Source organism: Mytilus californianus, unplaced genomic scaffold (genome assembly GCF_021869535.1).
Source record: "Mytilus californianus isolate M0D057914Y unplaced genomic scaffold, xbMytCali1.0.p SCAF_8, whole genome shotgun sequence".
Taxonomy (NCBI): Eukaryota; Metazoa; Mollusca; class Bivalvia; order Mytilida; family Mytilidae; genus Mytilus; species Mytilus californianus.
In genome coordinates, this window is record NW_026262734.1 from 21,874,945 (window position 1) to 21,896,166 (window position 21,222).

At 31.9% G+C, this 21,222-nt stretch overlaps 1 long non-coding RNA gene across 1 annotated transcript; it reads left to right on the forward strand.

The window, feature by feature from the left end:
• Positions 1–15,450: 15,450 nt before the first annotated feature.
• On the forward strand, positions 15,451–19,437 carry LOC127711818 (uncharacterized). The gene is made up of 2 exons (XR_007986892.1): positions 15,451–16,297; positions 18,896–19,437. It is a non-coding gene; the product is annotated as an uncharacterized LOC127711818 (long non-coding RNA).
• The last annotated feature ends 1,785 nt before the right edge of the window (positions 19,438–21,222 follow it).

Consider the following 21,222-nt stretch of genomic DNA (forward strand, 5'->3'; position numbering starts at 1 on the left):
ACTATTTATTTTACCTTTGATGAAAAATTACTTAGTTTCCAAGTCAGGAAAAATATTATCAAACAATTCCATAGTACCAAGTGGACAACTTAAATATTTGTACAATCATTGTGTGAAGTTAAAAAGATTGAGATTGAAAACTGCAGGAGTTGATTACACAAAATCAGTACCATCTTTGAAAATTTTGGAAAACAATCATCAAGATCAGAATTAAGGGAAAAATGGGGGGAAATTCCTCAAACAATTTCATATAAGCAGGTACATAACTTCAAAATGTATGCAATTATTCTGTGAAGTTTCAGTGGTACAAAAGAAGCTGAAATGAAAAAATACAAATATGATGCAAAATGATATTACATGTATCAAGTATGAAATCTTTAGATTTAATAACAAAATTTAGAAAGAAAAAATTAAGAACTCAAAGAAATGATATAAATACTGATTCTTTATAATAAAAATTAATTTCAATACTTTATAATTTAAATTAATTTCAAAACTCAAATGGCACGTAATGCTTCAATAAAATAGATTTTTACTTTTTACTTTAGTTTTATACTTGAAAGAAAAATAGTAGCAAAATTTACAATTGAAAAAGTAAAATTTTTTGTTCCCAGATTATTTATGATAGCATTTTTGATTTATATATATATATATATATAAGTTATATCAAAATTTGTTTTATGTAAGATTACTTCCAATGACTTTTGTCAGAAAAAAAGGAAAATCACTGATATCTTGACAATAATGGACTGAGGCAAGGTTACTTCACTCTCCGGAATCATTGGTTCCTTAAATGGATAAGAATCAGAAGCAGCCAATATAGAGACTTACAGGAATCAGCTCTTTTTTGCTACCGGGAAAAGAAAGCAGATTACCAGTTAAATCTAAAATAGTCTGGTTATCTTTAACTTTTTTAGTGATTAAATCCCCAAAGTCTGAAACAGGGTCTAATATAAATCTAAAACTGCTTGGTTAACAGAACTGATTGTAAGCTATCGCTCAGGCAAAAATAATCACGTATATAATGCCTACCCATGTTAAAACTACAATAAAGTATAGCTTGCAACAATTATTTCTTAATTATTATGGACTAATGGAAAACTCCTTTGAACTAATGAGGCTAAAGTTGGATCCCTGTTAAAGAGTCAAGCTCTTAGATTACTCTTTGTCTGGCCATGAGTTTCAAAAAGGATCCAATGAAGAATAGCTGCAGTCAGTTATTGATAATTGGGTTTTACTTATTTTATTTTTTTAAAGTATTTTATGATGGCAAGTGCTTTACCTATATTGTAATTACCAAATTTGAAAAAGATAGAATGGTTTGATACCAAGGAGCAAATTAATTTATGTTGTAATTCAAATGGTATGATAGGGTTAAGATCAGTCTAATACCTTTTTCAATAAAAGATCTAAATTGTATAAAATGAGCTATATTTCAACAAACTTATGATTTGAAATTTGAAATTTTTGTGTTGTACAATCTACTCCTTTTCATGTACACATGATAAATAGAATAAAATTGACCAGTTTTCAGCTCCTTTTTTGTGATCTTGAAATGATCCTGCTCAGCTGTCAATACTTTTGATTGCAAAAAAGAAAACTTATTTCAAGAAGCTGGACAAAATTATCCTTTAATATATTGATCACAGAATGGCTTGGGAAGTTAAAAAGATTAATTTTCTATTATTAAAACAGGAAATTTTTACAAAGAAATGCTTAAACTCAAGACAATTTAATTTTACAAATTACGATGAGCAATTGTTAAATGGGACTAACAAGTAAAATTAAAACATTAATACCAGTTGTCAATTATGGTCTCATAATAATGAAGTTATCATTAAATGTCTGGAATCTGTGGATGAAAACCTAGTGCTGAAGGTGAGAGTTGAAAATTAACCCAAGGTTGAGAAGCTTGAAGCAAAGGGAGATAACTACTGTAAGATATCGGGATTGATAAGTTAGATAACTCTTCACTTGGAGATGATGATAATTTCAGATAACTCAAAATGAAGTTTTTAGGGTATTGGAAATCATTATAAATATCATTGGTCATCTCAACGAGATTGATTCTCCCTTGAGCCGGTACGGCGAAAGTGAGAAAAACAATCAAGTTGAGATGACCAATGATAATCTGTTTATCGCTATTTTGCTTATGACGACGTTGAAATTTACATTGACAATGGCACGTGCAGCCTTAGTTTCTAGAGATACTTTCCATATCTTTCTACTATGCTGAGAAAGGAAATTATCAGTAAGATCAAAGGAAAATTCAGTAAAATAGTGATAATAATATATATATCATAGAAATTTATTATTGTTCACCAAATATTAAGACTTGTACAAGCTTTCAGTCAAGTAAGAATTAATAACCTTTGCGATTGTTTATAACTCTATAATAAATGTAGATTAAACATCCAAATTCTTTTTTGTATGGCAGAATTTTCGTTATGGCTTGACTGTTATAAAAATGTATTTTTACTTCTATATTATCTTAATAGCGATCAGTGCTTTAAAGATGTAGATACCCAGAAACAATTTTAAAGAAGATAAAGTATATTTAAAAAACTTTTGGGATCATTTTCCACTCCCCCTGAATTCAACTTAATTTACGAGAATATGTTATCTAGTTTTCCATTTCCAATACATCATAATATGTCAAATACAATTTAGATTTTGATTTTGATTGAAGATATTCATTTTCAATTTTGAAAATAAGAAATTAAAGAAAGTATGAAAATCGTACAGATTCAAAGTTCAAAGCAGCTTTATGCTCAAACATTTGATTATTTTTTTTATGACTAGAAATATCAAATATTTTTCATTTCAGAATTACATATATATAGATTCCTTCGAATGGTAAACACCACACCCTAAATACCTCAAAACCAAAGAACCATCCAAAGAACAACTGAAATAAACAGAAGATATAACCAACCTTACTACTTAAACACCAATAAGCAACTTTGTTATATGTTAGTAAAGACACGCAGCGCTCCAAGCATAATGTATTTCTGAAATGATCATTTGATATTTGTTAAGTCTACACCAAAACTCTGAAGATAAAGAATGTTTTGCTTCGGAACTTTGCATGCACTAGACTACGAGTTTAAATCAATTTCAAGTACTATGTTATTCTATAATCTGACAACTACAATGCTTTGAAAATGTAAAAATTTTAGGAAAATTATTATTTCACTATAAATCTTAAATTTTAATTTAAATGTCTTAGGAAAATTTTCATTATAAATCTGAAATTTTAATTTAAATGACATCTTTTTTTTTTAACGAAGAACCCAAAAAAATGCATTTACTCATTATCTTTTGATTTTGCCATTTGTTTAGGGACTTTCTGATTTGACTTTTCCTCAGCGTTCAGTATTTTTGTGATTTTACTTTTTTTTTCACCACAAAGCAAAAGCACTGATAGACCTTTAAGACAATGTTAAAAAAAACTTTCAATCGTTGGATCAAATGACAGTCTGTAATGGTGAAAATACAGAGAAATTAATCATAACCAGGATAAACCTCATCTGAAGTTATTGCAACTATCATCATCTCTGTATTGATAACTGTTAATATTAAGTTAACACCCCAAATATAAAGAAGGCGTTATACCCTGGGTTAATCTCCAACTTCTATATTTTGCTTCTTATGTTGTTGCACATTAATAGATGCATAATTTAAAGTTGAGATATTTAAAAAATTACTGCATTCAAATTTTGTTTCTAAATACCGGTACATATTAAGAGTAAAAATATGAAATATTTTTTCAATTGATAAATACTTCACATAAATATCTAAATTTTGAGTCTGGGGGTTGGAATCCCTCCTTTTATTCTGATTCCTCTTTTTTTTAATATGTGAACGTTTCATGGTGTTCCTAGGTTTGGAACCCCCCTTTTCAAAATGGCTGTATCCACACATTGTACTGACTCTTCCCTAATGTAAACTAATATACACAAATGACTTCTCTGAGCATGGTCCCTGGGTCTTACTTTACAAATGTATAGCTCAATTGGATCATGTAGTTTAAATTCTTTCAAATTTGTAAATTCATTTCATATGAGTTACCTCCCCTTCACTCAGTGAAATTTTTAAATTTTCTATCATTATGGAGGGGCATAAGGATTTTTTACAGACTTCAAGGTTATTTATTTTTGAAGCCAAAGGGAATTCAGTATAAGGACTTTATTTTTCGTGGGAATTTGATTCACCCTTATCAGAACTCTGGAATTAGTAATTTTTCTGACTCAGCGAGTGAAAGCTTTATTCTTTTACACACATTTTGGTAGCACTCTTGCTAAAGCCCCTCATAATGCAAGATACCAGTGTTTTCATGGAGTAAGACTGAGTCATCATTATCTTTACTTGACTCACATGAATGTTAAAATAGATAACCAATATTTTCTGTGAAAAAAAGTGTATCAATTTAATAAATTTTGGAGCATATTTTTTTTAAGTTAAATTGAAGTTAAAATTTTGTCAAACATGAAGATACTTCAAAATAACAGCAAAGAATAATAATTCTAAAAAACTATATTTGAAAATTATGTGCCATTTTTATCTTGTCACATTTAAAATTTAGAATTGAAGAAAGAATGAATGAAAAAAACACCCTTGACTTTGTCAATTTGTAAATTTGTTAACATATCAATTACTTACCCACTTCTGTCCTGTCCTGGTAGTAAAAAACCCATCCTAGTAGTACTTCTGTCCTGGGTCCCCTGGTCTCTGGTTGGCTTGATGTTGTACATTTTTAGTTTTCAGTTTAGTGTTTTGTAGACTTTTGTCTGTCATTTCTTTTGGTTCCAACTTCCTGGATCACCTGAGTTCAGCTTGGTCTTTGATTGGGTTGGTGTTGTACATTTTTTAGTTTGTGTATTGTTTTGTATATTTTTGTCTGTCCTTTCTTTTGGTTATGGGGTAGTCTGTCTTTCTTCATCCATACTTATAAAGGTATTTAACTTATTTTCGTCTGTGTGTTTTATCCCATTGACATTAATACCACATACTATTTCTTTATGACAAACTTACATAGGACCAAAAAAAAATTAAAAATACGGTATACCTATATTCTCTGTATAAACTCTGTAATGGAAACAGATAATAAAGATTAGTGATGTGTTTGAGAAAATTGTTGTCAATTCCATCGAAGCAGATCTCTAATAAGCCATATTCAAGGTTTATGACTGAATCTGCCTCTGGTCCCCATCTGTAAAAAACATTAAATTTACAAATTAGTAGTGTTGGGGAATGTTGGCGTCACTTCTATCAAACAGGCCCTTTAACAATCTCAGAGTAGAATGATCTTGTTACTATTGTATAGCGTTACGAGAACTATATGCTACTCTCCCTAGTCTGCTACAACGGAGTCTATCCAAGGTCTATGACTGAAACATCCTCCCAGCTGCATCTGTAACAAAAATAAAATTCATAAATTAGTAGTGTTGGAGAACGTTGGCGTCACTTCTATCAAACAGGCCCTTTAACAATCTCAGAGTAGAATGATCTTGTTACTATTGTATAGCGTTACGAGAACTATATGCTACTCTCCCTAGTCTGCTACAACGGAGTCTATCCAAGGTCTATGACTGAAACATCCTCCCAGCTGCATCTGTAACAAAAATAAAATTCATAAATTAGTAGTTTTGGAGAACGTTGGCGTCACTTCTATCAAACAGGCCCTTTAACAATCTCAGAGTAGAATGATCTTGTTACTATTGTATAGCGTTACGAGAACTATATGCTACTCTCCCTAGTCTGCTACAACGGAGTCTATCCAAGGTCTATGACTGAAACATCCTCCCAGCTGCATCTGTAACAAAAATAAAATTCATAAATTAAATGTCTGTGGTAAACCTTAAAATGAAATAGAAATACATATAAAACATTACACATAAAAACATAAAATAAAATGGATCAACCAACCTTATTTCAATTCTTTGAAGTAACTTTGCCCCCTGAAATGAAATTTAAATATTTATTATACCTCAATTATCATTTTCTATATAAAATAAGTACACAATATTTTGACTTACAAGCTTTGAACTATTGGACCTTGTTGAAACTACTTGACTGCAAGCTTCATTATATTTCGCGGGATTTCCAATGCAGCTATAATGGAGGATTTTGAAAATATCGGGGACAGTAATTTTTACCTATTGTATCTAGGGTTGACGTCAGTGCAAGATGTAGCCTTAGCATTTCAGAATATTTATGAAGTAAACGTTATGGTTGGGTTTCTTCTTTACATATTACGATAGTTGATTTATCACAGCCATTTTTTGTCTGTTGTCTTTTTTTGATATAATAAAACACTTACGGACTGGATATTTTTGGAAAAGTAAGTTTATTTTCCCTTTGGATATACTATTGACCTCGGCTACGCCTCAGGACAATAGTTGCACCATGAGGGACAATAAACTTACTACTACATTCATACACAGTCAATAAGTATACAATATGTATTACACATAAACATATAAAAAAAAGAAGATTATCATATCAGGGTCCGACACTTACGGTTGTCCGATTGCCCGGGGCAAGCTAATGCCGTATTCGGACAAGTAAAAACATCATCTTGGTTGTCCGATCGGGCAATGAAAAAAAAAGTGTTATATGATTAAAATTTCACAAAATTAAAAGTGTCTGTTGTTTTGTCCATAGATTACTCAGTGATAACACCGCACGGTCGAGTAAAGTGGTATTAACCCCCCTTCAATGCGTATATTTTGTCAATTGTTCGCACTGAATTCCCCATTTTACCAAAAATAGATCACGTTTAAAAATATTGGCCAATCAGGCGGCCGCGGCGTTGCTTCGTCATTATCGTTATCCATCGGGACACCACTCGGGCGTTTCCGACGCACGTGTTATTCCCACCGACCAATGGAAAGCGGAGGTCTATTTTCGTTGTTCTAACTTTATAATTTGACATCGGATGTGTATTTCCCTAAGATGGAAAAACGTAAAAGCTTGAAAGAGAAAATGAAATTAAACTTTAACAAATTTGTCAGTTGTTGTCAGTTTATCAAGAAGGGTTATTTGAAATGGCATTTCTTAGATAAATTATTATGAAATAAGTATCTCTATGTAAATGATCCAATTCCCGTATATTCATCGATCTTTTCCCTCCCTCCTCGGCTCATATATGCCTCATAGTATATTTTCATACTCCATAATCAATTTACACCCCATATACATGATAACTATATTTTATCTGCATGTACTACATTACAACCACAAAAATAGCATGTAAAAGTTTGGGCATGTAGATTTCACTTTCGGACAAGTAAAAGTAATAGGGCACTTGCCCAACTGGACAAGTTGGTATAAAAGTTAATGTCGAACCCTGCATATAGTTTTTTTTTACCTCACTTTACCATAAAATTTGCAGGGAATAAGACTGCTGTCAAAAAATAATATAAGATTTTTACTTTTGAAGAAAATTTCTCTCAAGCTAGTCAAAAAATGAAGCATAAAAATTTTAGTTTTACCTGTGAAAGAATATTTTATTGGGACCAAATTAGTCAGGGATGCTGTTTTTTGTGGTTGCTTCCTTTTTATTAAATTTTGACATTTCTTTACTTTAAAGATCTGACCATACTGTACATATGTGCAACCATCCCATTGACTACTATTGGTCAAATTAAATGTTGCATGCAATACAGACCAAAATGAGGTTCAATTTTCGTCTTGGAAAACAATAATATATCAGCTATGTTTTTAAGCTCAATTTTACAAAATTTACCCAAGTGGCTGCTTAAATCAAATTATTACTTCATTATTTCATTTTAATTAATGTTTAAAAAAAATCCTGTTACCCTTTAAGGGATAAATATTTTAAATGTTTTTTTTTTCAAACTTTAAAAAAAGAGTGGAAGCTGGCTAAAATACACAATATAATTAAACGTTTTTTATAACCATTTCAACCTCAAAGAAAAAGATAGTCTTGCCTAAGCGTGTCTCTAGCTTAGCTTTACAAATTTGTTCGTTAATTTTTTGTTGAGGAACAGTGACAACCTCTTTGTCCAAAAAAGATTACTCTAGTGCATAAACCCTCAGCCTTGCTATCAAAAGTAAAAAATATAAATTAATGGAATATTGAAATCAAATCTTCTCAACACTTGGAATAGATAAGCTGGGTTTTTATCAAACTCATTTAAACTCTGCAGACACTAAAAATAAGTCAAAGTCAAAGTCAATCAGATGTCTGGCAGTTATATTATGCCCTGAACATTTATATGAAACTAAGGAACATATGTTTCTATGTGAGACCTCATCTAAGAGATCAAAAGCACTTAAAACTACCAACAATGATAGAGTGCTTTCCACGTCCTCAAACCCGGTCGCCAAAAGTACATTCAACTCTATTGAGTACCGGTACTTATTTGTCAGAAGTCTCTGTGCATCAGTCAAAGTGCTGGTGAAATAGTCTCTACAGAGTAGAAATGAGTAAAATCTTTTAAATAAAAATTCTTTTTCACAAACTTGTATATTAACATTATTAAATAATATTTGCATAATAAATTTATGAAGTAGGATACACTTTTGACATGTTAGTGTGATGATGTGGGTCTCCATGCTGATATGTTTTGTTAGAATGACATCCTACATCACTGCCTTATTTTTGTGGAAAATGAAAAAAAAATGTGTTGATGTAAGCATGGCAAAGGGTTATGTTATATAACCAATTTCTGTAATTCTTTATCTTCAGTTTTCAATTATGAATATAAAAGACATTACAAATAGGAACAATTGAGAGAAGAAATTCAGTTTCTTTTAAAAATGAAATTTTGCTTCATTTAAAAACACATAAGAAAAAGCTATCAAAGTTACCTCCCATTGATAAAAGGTGATTTTCATCAAAACAACTTCCATTCGCTTGTAAAAATTTGAATAAATTAAAGTACCAGAGCAATTGATAAATTAACAATGTTAAAGGCCAATGATAAAGTTTTTAAAAAAATAACAGGATTGAATTTTTTCTCTTGGTGTCATCTCATAGATGTTTAGTTGCATCTGGTAGTTTTGTTTAAAAGAACATAAATTAGCAAATCTAATCTTTGAAGCCATTCAAAAAAATAATTCTGCTTGAAATTATGTAATTTGATTTAGGCATTGCACAAGTTTTCATATCAACAGGTCTAAAAATTTTAGCATTCTTCAATTCATTTCTAAGGGTGGGCTTTGAGATATGAAAAAAATACTTTGGTTGGGTTGCTGCTTCATTGATGTATACCTGCATCCCTTTTTTTCCTAATGAGGATCTAAGAAAAAAATTATAGTGTCCTGATGCATAATTTTTAACCAACAAAAAAATACTTACCATGTATAATTATAGACGAGGTTCTTACCACACTCTTTGGTAACTACAAAGATGGATATCTTACTGTACACATTGCTTACTCTTCAAGGTCATTGCTCAACTTTTGGGTTCCTGAAAAATATCGGTTTTGTATATAATAATTGAAAGGGTGGAAACTTATATTATTTCTGGTTCTTTAAAAAATTTCAATCTAAGACAGTCATCATGGTCATATGTTTTCTTTGATGCATCTCCTTTAATCATTGCTATCTTTCACTTAAATTCTAATACTGTAAATTTAGAAATTATTGCAATGTTTTTATTATACAGGATTTTCTTAATATCACAAAAAATAAAGTTGCATTTTAGTCTAAAATGACAAATTCGCAATAATAAATGCACACAACAATTTCTGAATTTACAGTTCATGTATAATTTATCTCAAAAGATATTTATATTGTCCTGTAAAAATAACCGATCAAAATATTTTTTGCATGCAAGTATCATTAACTTTGATTATGGTTATTGTTCCATGACCTATGGCTGTTTATAAACAGAAATTGTCTCAATAGCAATCATACCACATCATCTTATTAATACCAGTATTATTTATACTGTCAAACCCAGTCATTTGTTTTTTCTTTCTGTTCAGATTTGTTAGCTTATAGGTTGAACCTCTGTAAATATAGACAATGCAATAAACTGTTATCACAGAAAAATGTCTCGCTTTTTTGTAATTTCAATAATGCAAATGTTGAAATTAAAATAGCAACACTTTAACATGTAAGTTTTGCAATTATTCAAAGTAAATGAACCCTGACTGAAGTTACAATTGGCAAAGCAATTTCCATGGAAATGAGATGTACTAAAGCTAATACAACTGCATACCAAATACCATTGACTTATCATAAGTAGTTTCCTTTAAACAAACTTACAAAAACAAATACATGTAAACTAAGCAAAATATTCAGTCAAAAAACCATAACTGAGGGGGTGGGGTCAAATAATCTCCATGGTAATGAGATGTGTCAATGCTAATACAACTGCATACCAAATATCATTGACCTACCACTAGTGGTTCCCCATAAACAGACCTAATCACAAACTAATACATGAAAACTAAGCAAAATATTCAAAGTCAATAAACCATAACTGAGGGGGTGGGGTCAAATAATCTCCATGGTAATGAGATGTGCCAATGCTAATACAACTGCATACCAAATATCATTGACCTACCACTAGTGGTTCCCCATAAACAGACCTAATCACAAACTAATACATGAAAACTAAGCAAAATATTCAAAGTCAATAGACCATGACTGAGGGGGCAGGGCCAAATAATCTCCATGGAAATGAGATATGCCATTGCTTATACAACTGCAGACCTATTATCATTAACCTACCACTAGTGGTTCCCCATAAACTAACCTAATCACAAACTAATACATGAAAACTAAGCAAAAATTACAAAGTCAATAGACCATAACTAAGGGGGCAGGGCCAAATAGTCTCCATGGAAATGATATTTGCCAATGGTTATACAACTGCAGACCTATTATCATTAACCTACCACTAGTGGTTCACCATAAACTAACCTTATCACAAACTAATACATTGTTGACATCGCCGCCGATGAAAACAGCATACCTATGTCTCGCTTTTTTAATGTCAAGTGAGACAAAAATCATATCCTTGAATCTTAAGTTCATATGCACTATTATTCTTTACAAAGTTCAAAACACAGGGCTGTGCAGTATATTTTCAACATGTTTATGCCTTTCAAAGCCTTTTTAATAAGCAAGGTAATTAATATTGTACTTAAAAAAAAAATCATTTAAATGTTGAAAATTGATGAAGGGAAATGTAATATTCAACCAATACAAACCTTATAGATGAAAGCAACTGGCCGATTCTTTTATATTGTTGTATATCCTATACAGCCTAGGTTTTCTGTAGGTCTTCTTTAAGTTTCTGTGGTTTAACAATTCATCAAAATGAGAATGTTGTGGATAGTCTTTTAAATTCTCTGAAATACAAAATTCAATTTACTTTTCCATATATATATGCCTTTTTCAGCTGCACTGGTTTTTCTGTGATCAATTTGCTGTAATATTTTCAAAAGCATACACAAAAACATTATGATTGGTTTAAAAAAATCTTAAAAATGGAAATTAATCAATGATATAACGTTGTTTTTTTTTGGTGTACAACCAATGAGATTACCCATAGTCCTTAGATTTTGAAAAGGAAAATTACATTTGTTGCGTAAACACTGCCAACTTTGCCAAATGATTATGATGAACTAAAACCAAAGGAAATTACATATAATAAGCTTTCCAAATAGATACCATGGTCCCAATTTATTATATTAGTAAACTCAAGGAGATGGTGTTTATAACCTCCTTGTTTAATCAAATGTCTTTTACTGACCTTTGTGGCATTTTAAATAGCTACTGAAAGTACAATTTCTTTGAAAAATATTGATTTTAGTTGAAATGATATGACGTTTTTTCAGTGGGAACTCACTTTTGTCCTGACTGTATATACTCTGAGTCTAGCATTGTTGAAAATCTATATAATGGCGTATAGTGTCTGGTTTTCCCATCTAATACCAATTTAGATGACTTTAAGTTCCTAGAATCCAAGAACTGAAAAGAAACATTTAACATTAAAACAAGTCAATGAAAAAATGTTATACTTCTCAAATAAATAAACCAACATGAAGAAATGGTTAAGAGTCATCATTGTGTTTCCCATCCAAACTTATTATGTATGAAAAATTTGTGAAATCTTTAATTCTTTAAAAGTAATTTTCTGGAACTAAAAGTTTGAAATCCAGAACAGAATACATTAAGGTTTATGGCCCCTTCTGTAGCCATCTGAATTCGAAAATTTTCAAACTGCAATAATATCAAAACAGCAAATATAATGTACAGTAGAGATTGGCCATTTTGTACATACACCAAGGATAAACTTCGAACAAAGCATTAATATTTATAGTTTCATTGCATTCGATAGAAAATGGGGATTTTGAGACAAATAAAACCAGATTTTTGTAGAAAATCCACAGACTTTAATACTGAGATTTTCGTTATAAAATTCAAAACATAGATTACTTACTTGTTTGTCCATGGTGTGCTAGCGTTTATTGTTTACAAAAAGTCCTAAATAACCTTTTAATTCCCAAAAACTCGTGATGAGTCATTAAAGTCTAGCGCACCCTAGAAGGTGTACTTGAATAGGTCCGTATTTACATTTGTTTTAACCAATATCTTAATTTATAATTTTGTTTTAAGGAAATCATTGCTAGCACTGCATGCAATTATCGTCTATCAACCAAGCACCGAATTGTCAAATATTAGATTACAAGGGGAAAGGCTGTGGATTTTCTATAAAATTTCCATATGTTTAGCATTGAACATGTTGGATCAACAGAAGGGTACATAATCCTTAAAGTAAATAATTATTACTACATTAAATACCTTAAACTCTTCATGAAACTTTAAACTTTTTCATGTCTTCAAAAATTCTAAGGAAATAATGCAAGTCTTTGTCCAAGTAAAGATCAAACTAATTTGAATTCAAATCCTAACCTGTAAGTCACATGATCATACGTACAGGTAAAAATCTTTTCACTTGAAATCTACTCACTTCATACTTGAGTAACTGGCTGGGTAGAAAAATATAATAAATGAAACCTGACACAAGGTGTTTCACAAAATATGTAACAGAATTTTGTTCAGATAATAAAGCATTCCCCTATATGGAAAATGAACAGTAAAACCTAAAAACATGAGGCTCCAATAACCTGTATAATTTTTGAAAATTCTGCATGATATTGTCTAAAGCATTTAAATGAGTGCATATCTAAACACTGATATTTGGGTTAACTCAGTTAAAAAAAAAAACGTTTTTACAATATGAACAAAGTTAATTTTGGACCCTTTGGGCCCTTATGTTGACCCATAGTAAAATGTGGCTAAAATAAAAAAAAAATCCAAATACACAGTTAAATTCAGCATATCAAAGAACCTCAACAATGCAATTTTTGATGACACTTTAGACCCCAATGTGGACCAATTTAAAACGGGGCCCAAAATCTGAATACAAGAGTAGATTCAGCATATTTTAATAAGTTTGATTGATTGATTTTTGGTGTTTTGGTGTTAATATCAAGATCAGAATAATGTGATAAAGAAGAATAGTTATACATCAAACACAAATCAGAAAACGTTTTACTATCACGGGGGTAATAGGACAATTTCAAAGTCAGAGTGACCTTACTTTGGTAAATGATACACCCCCATGAATCTCCATGTTGTATCAGCATAACAAAATTGGTCTACCTAAGTTCTATGGTACAAAAATTATGAGTGACATGACTTTTGGATATGACACATCCTTGAAGTCCATGATGCAACTGCATACCAAGTTTGGTTAACGTAAGTTGAATAGTATAAAAGTAACCTGACACAGACGGACAGACACATATTACTATATTAGATACGTGTAAGCTGTTCATCTACAGTAGAGACATTATGATCCATTATAATATCCACCAAATCTGTGACTGTTGTGTGGGACCATAATCAGTTCTTTGAATAGTTATTTCCAATAGAGAAACAAAGTTGTTATTGGTTGCTTGCAGAAAAAAATCTTATATAAATTTGATGCACCTCATGATAGTGTTGGTCAATTTCTAATTCATCCCACATTTTAGAATAAAAGTGGATGTTTGGGATGTGTTATAGAGAAATATCGTGTAATTTTAAAACCTATGGTTTCTTCTTTTAAACAAAATTCTTATTTTCACCCATAAATGGTGTAAAGTAAAAGATTAAAAGAGTAAGACTCTTGAATGAAGATCTCTGTTACAGTCATTTCCATTGCAGTCTTGGATACAGGTTTTTTGTAACAATCTTGAAATGTCACCGATTTTATTTCTAATTGAGTAACAGACACTGTCGAAATCAATTTGAAGAATTTTTTTGCTCTTATAGTCACATTAATGATTTTGACATTATATAGGCATCTGTTGAAGATCATATCAAGATCTCTTCCTATTGTTTTTGTTTTGTTATGATGTGTCTCATTGGCATATACTCCACATTTCTTTTTAAACTTATTCATTCAAGCTGTTATTTCAATTTTGAAACTTAAAGAATCGTAGCAAGCATGCTCATGTACCCCATGCCCCCACATTGTCACCGAACAAACAAAATCTCACCAGAATCCTAAGTTCAAAGACTCATAACTCCTACAAAAGATAAGTTCTTGTAGATATACACATCTACATATTATGTCATATTTAACTACAAAGTTTCATGAAATTCTGTTATGTGGATTCAGATGAGTTGCTACAACTAACTGTTGCAGTTGTATATTTAGACCAAAATTCTAAGTTCAAAGGGGCATAACTCTAAGAAGAATAAAATTGAATCATAATTTCCTGTCATTTTGCACATCTATTTACAATGTCCTTAACAGTAACCTACACAGTTTGATTTTGATATGGTTTCAGAGGGGTGGGATGGCAAGAACAGGACTGATGAATAGACAGACAGACTGACTGACAGATCTACTTTCAATATTATTATTTTCTTTACACTTTCACCTCAGCATCACTTGTGCCTATGTGAGTCCTATGTGTTTTTTATTCATTTTATTATATGTAATTCTAAATATTTCATGAAATTTTTGTCTTAAGTATATTCATCTTATACCCTATAGCGGTTATGACAAAATGGATTAGTAAAAACTGACTGTTGTCAACGTAACGAAAATAAACTACAATCTGTGTTTGAGGCAATATATGTCAAAAATCATCATCATCATCATCATCATCATCATCACAAACCCCATCTCCCATGAATAACCTGTTTGTTTGTATTTATTCATTAGACCTTTGTGTACACAGTTGCGGATCCAGAGGGGGGATCCAGGGGTTGGACCTTCCCTTTTTTTGGACCCCACCCCCTTTTATCCTGGGTTGGAACCCCCTTTTAAAAATGGCTGGATCCACCCCTGCTACAACATATATAAAATGATAAAATACTAATTCATTTGTTATATATCTGTATTTTTTTTTAAATCAAGCACCATTAGTCATGAATTTAAAAATTAATCAAAATAAAGAACTTAAGGTGGCTCACCCCAATAAGGACCCCCGGTAGAATTTTTTTATTTTCACTTATTTTGTAGATTTTTTTATGCTGAATCCAAAAATGCAAAGAAAAAAGGGGGTCACCAGGCTCGTTTTCCCCTCAAATGTAAGCGAAATGTGCGATTTTGACCCTATTTCCAAACTTTTACACCCTTTCAACAATAACGACTACATCAAATTCAAAGACTTTTAGAACCATGTCAGTATGATTACTATGTGAAAAAACAATTAAATGTGAAATGTAAACGTTCCCCTTGGTTGTTTTAGACTTAAAAATCATTTTATTTTCAGATTTATGTCTAAATTTGGCATTTTTTAATTTCAGTTTAAGGCTAAAAATATTGGTTAAATCGATTTTTCGTAAAATTTCCCCGGTAGATTTTTTTTAAAAACGGATATGTCAAAGCTATGAACTTTTCGAACATTTTAAGGTAAAATAAAATGGGGGTCACCAGGCTTTTAAAAAAGTTACGAGCTTTTGTTTAGCCCCTCTACCCCATGAGGTCTGATTTCAATGCACTCCATTAATTACTTTATTGTGATTTTTTTATTGATGTCTTTAAATAAATAATGTTTGTAATTATATCAATGGACGAAAGCTGTATATAAATGTGATGAATATTTTACTGTTTGTTATAAAAAAGCGAAATTTTGATTATTTTGGTGAAATACGGTAATTTTTCTGGCGCGAGTTGCTTCCCTCTAATCTGGCGCCATAATCGGACAACAGAAATTTCAGGGTCGCCATTGCTGAGCAGCATACTGCACTGATAAATACGACCATGTGCATGAATAACAGACATAGTGGCGAATAGACAACGATGAAGGTAGAGTCATTACATAAGAAAACATATATTTTAATATATTAGACAGCCAAATGTTATCAGTATCACGAAAATTACAAAGTGGGGGGTTATCTCAAAATACTCGCTACTGTAGAAAATCACTGCGGCTGAAACCTTGCATGGGCTAAATTTCTGTTCTATGTATAATCGTTATGGTTGGTATCTTATTTATGTGTTTACTTGACCCTTAACCTGTTAACTGGCAAGTTGTGAACATGTATAGCCTGTTTTGAAAAAATATCCCTGTCAAACAGTCAAAAGAGGAGGGGGTGGTCATTTTCAGCATCTCATGTCATGATCTGCGCTACCGTTAGCGTCAAATGAGTCTTGATTTTATATCGTCATTCGTAAAATCTAATTTCGTAGCCACGTTAGGGTCAAATGAAGTTAAATATTTATCGTTAGCGTCTGTAATGACCAGTAAAACAGGTTGGGAACAAACCCTCTATATGGTGTTTATACCTGTGTGACGGTAGTCATTTTGCTGTTAGTCCTTAAACATTTCAGGGGTTTGGTTAACTTTTCTTTTCTTTTATTCTATCTCCGTTTTATTAATAATTCTTGTAGTTCCGGCCATTTTCTTCCCCCCGCCGGGCCACTTCCGGTGTCCCGGTAGCCCGGCCGGGCCTATGACGTCAATTGGGGATAGAAATACGTAAGCTCTAGGGTTTGGGGGAGTGCACTTTTGGGATTAGAACGCCAGTTGATAGTTGACTTTATTATATATTCTACATTTTTTATCTAAAACATATCTTACTACCCAGGTAAGGACTAACGTAAACTTGACCATCGTATTCTTGATAGTTGATATGTATGACTTTAATACTGTAAATGTGAACTAAATACATGTTAACAGCACGTAATAAACATATATACTTTAATAATCGTCATTTTATTAGAGAACCTGGGAAAACTTTAGGCAAACTGGAACAGGTTAACACTAATCTGTTACAAATTGGGGGCTCGTCCGGGATAAATTTACGATTTTAAAAGCAAAACAACAACAAATATATAAATTTCAATAAGGAAATTTGAATTGTGAAGATTTTATTTTGAAAATTTACACAAATGGCTTCCGCAAGGAGGGTTTTTGACTCCGTCGGGTCTAGTTTTAGGCGACTTTTTAGTCCTAGTTATTTTGAACTAAACCCGGAAAGTAACAAACCAAATACAGTCGAAAATCAAGAAACAAACAAACCAAAATGTGTTGAAATGGTTGATATGAATACAAGGAATAAAGGCTTACCTGAATTAAGCGCAACTGAATCAGCAGTTAGTCCAATCCAAAATTATGAAAATGAAATTTTTGTTCAAACAGCACACAAATCCAATGACGTTTCGGATGAAAATATTTGCACACAAAATAACTTCGAAGCTCAACAATATCATAATTCAGCTTCAGATATTGAGAACTCTAAATTTTTGACTCCGATAAGCATTCTCAATAAGAATGACAGTACACAAAATTCATTCCATTGTCGTGAAATCACAAATTCTGATCCCTCATTCCCATGTTCCCTTATCCCTGTCAACCCGCTCAAGGGGTTCGATTTTGTTTTCTTGAGAGTATAAATGGCCTGATTTGTAAATTATAACCACTACAGTACGAGGCAATACATTTTATTGATGGATTCGTCTTGATCACAATTTGTTTACAATTAAACACCCCCACCCCCTGTCTCTCTTTTGTATAAAAAATTTCATAACGTCAAGTATCAGGTTTAAACATACATGTAGGGCTTATCTTGTTTACCAAATAACACATACATTTGAGTTGAAAAATTCATTATTGTTTAGTGCTTAGTATTTTTAAACACAAAATTTGTATATCCCATATTCCAAACAGGTTACAAGACACCTCAGCATAATTTGGTTGACGAGGAGTACAAATGTAGCTCAGCTGCATTTTAGAATTTTTAGGCATAGAAATAACTTGTCCCTGGCATCGAAACAGCATGCCCCGAGAAGTCTGTATTCAACATATATATAAAAACAAAATCACTATTTACTCTTGCTGTGCATGTAATTTTATTTTGTTTGCTCATTATTGTTGCCACAAATTCATCATTTTTTTACGCCGTAGTGGAGTGGGCATTAAGTTTTACCCTTGTCTGTCTGTACGTATGTCCCAAAATTGGTGTCCGTTCTCTAACTTCAGTTTGCCTCAACCAAATGTTATGAATGAAACTTATATACAATGCTTATTACCAACAAACACAGATCAAGTTTGAATTTTTTTTTGTGGTGTCACTTTTACTGTTCTTGAGTTATGCCCCTTTACAAATGGAAAAATTGCTGAATTTTTTGTTTCCGTTCTCTAACTTTAGTTTGCCTCATCCAAATATTATGAAACTTATACACATTACTTATTACAACAAAATTCAGATCAAGTAAAACTTTGGGTAGTGTCACTCTTACCATTCTTTAGTTATGATCCTTTATAACTTTATATGCAAGTGGGGGCATCATCTGTGTCCCATGGACACATTCCCCATTTATTTAAAATATGAACTACATTATGCTTTTAAATGTCAATCATGGTTGATTTTCTGACAGAATTACTCTGACATTTAATTTCAGGCTTCAAGTACATGTAAGAGGAAGGAATGATTTGTTGTGAAAGATCCTGGAATGTTCAACTTTACCTGGAAACTATTGGCAAAGAACTGACAGAATTTACACAAGAAGCCAGTATCATCTTGTCTTGCAATTGGGAACTATATGTAAAGTGCAGAAACTTAAGAACAATATTAGAAGCCAGGAACTACATGTATAATTAAAGTACTTGCAGAATCCATATGAGAGAACCCAAGATCATCTACACTTGGTGTCTATATGCAAAGTGTTGTCAGAATCCACTTAAGAAGCCAAGATCAACTATAATTTGGAACTATATGCTTTAGTGCTGTCAAAATCCAAGATCAAAAGGACCTACTTTTCCTACCCGTCCCAATGATGAATACAGATTATTGAGTCTTATAAAAAACACTGATGAAGAATATTGATATAAAAATAATGAAAATATAGAGCTGATCAGCTAATGATTGTTCATGTACATGATGTATACATGTCAACAATTACTAGTATATTGAAATTAACAATGCTAATAAATGTTTTATAAATTTGATCTCATAGACATTTTAGGAATAAAAATCAAAAGTGTTTCAACAAATGAATTTTAACAGAGCTGAATTAATTTTTTTTTTTTTTGCTGTCTGTAGTGAATTTTGCTGCAAACACAATTCATGATATGCAAACTGCAATATATGCAGTTGTCTTTAATACAGAAGGAAGCTATGAGATTTGTAAATTTTGGAAATCATAATACCAAGTGGCAGTTGTGGTAAATGCACATGCCTTTGCCTCATCTTTTACCTCACCAACCCCTGACCTAAATGGCCACTGGAATTATTTTACATCATTTGGCATTTGTTTTCCATCCATATGCTATTCAGTTCCTATTTCAAAAGTTATAATTTCTGGATAAACTGATAAAAGGAGAAATAAAATACAGTTTTGTTCAATGAGACAGCAACCAAACAAAACAACCAAAAGGAACAGTGATCAAGGTTAAAGTTACCTGATTAGGGTTGTTTATCAGATACTGTTAGCAATAGGTCATTTGTCAATGTCATGTTTTTGTGTTTTTGTCTGTTTTTTCTAATACTAAAAGTACATGTAGTAGATAAACTATATGTATGCAATGATTCACAAATGTAAGGAGTACATGTCTGTCTGGCAGTTGTCATTGACCACATTTGCATGGTTCATTGGTCAATGGTAAGTCCTCTTTTAACATGCTACATTGTGTAATCAATGGGTTATTATATTTGGTGTATGGTATGATTATTAAATGTATATATTGAAATATAAAGTAAAACTATGTGATATGATTGTAAATGAGACACTCCACAAGAGACCAAATGACACAGAAATAAACAACTAAATGTCACCATACGACCTTCGACAATGAGTAAAACCTATACTGCATAGTTGGGTATAAAAGGCCTCCAAATGACAAATGTACAATTTAAAACAATTCAAATGAGAAAACTAACGGCATATTTATGTACAAAATAATGAACGAAAAACAAATATGCCTGTCTTGCAGGGTCTATCTGAACTTAACCTTATGTTCATGGTTTTGTCCGTTACTGGCATACTATATATATGTTTAAAATATTTGGTTGATGGGGTGATTGTAACAGAGGCGGATTTAGGGGGAGGGCCAATTGGTTGATTATATAGGGAATCACGGAAGCATGACTGGAGCAGGCCTCTCTTAGGCAGTCAGCCCCCCCCCCCCACTTTCATGAAAAATTCTGGCTCCGCCACTGTGTAAGGCTGGCTTGGATTGGTTTATCTGATCATTTTCATGATCATTGATAATATTAATTTTTTCTGATACTTGTAGTGAAACTTTATCTTGAGGAATATCAACATAAAACCAATCATGAATGATGATTAGTAAAGCAGGTGAGACATTTCAGCTTGTGCACTCTTGTTAACACAAAAACTATATGGACTGCCGCTAGAAAATGAATGGACAATGCATGCTTGGTATGGACAAAATTCCTCCTTTTTACCATACGAGGCTGCGTATTTATCTCGGGTGGGGGTGGGGGAGGGGGCACTTCCTATATTCAAGGTGATGGGACGTGCCGCTGGAATAGGTCACCTTTTCAAGCTTGAAAAGGTCGGGAAAACTATCAAAAATATATGAAAAGGTCAATAAAGTTTCCATAACTTCTTCGTCTGTCATCTTTCTTGGTGTTCCCGGGTGTGATTTTATCAACCAAATTTTCTCTTTTAACACTTTGGTATTCTAGTCTTACATTACACTACATGAAACCCAAGCATTATTGGGAAAAGGTTACATTTTTACCTACTCAATATATGAAAAGGTA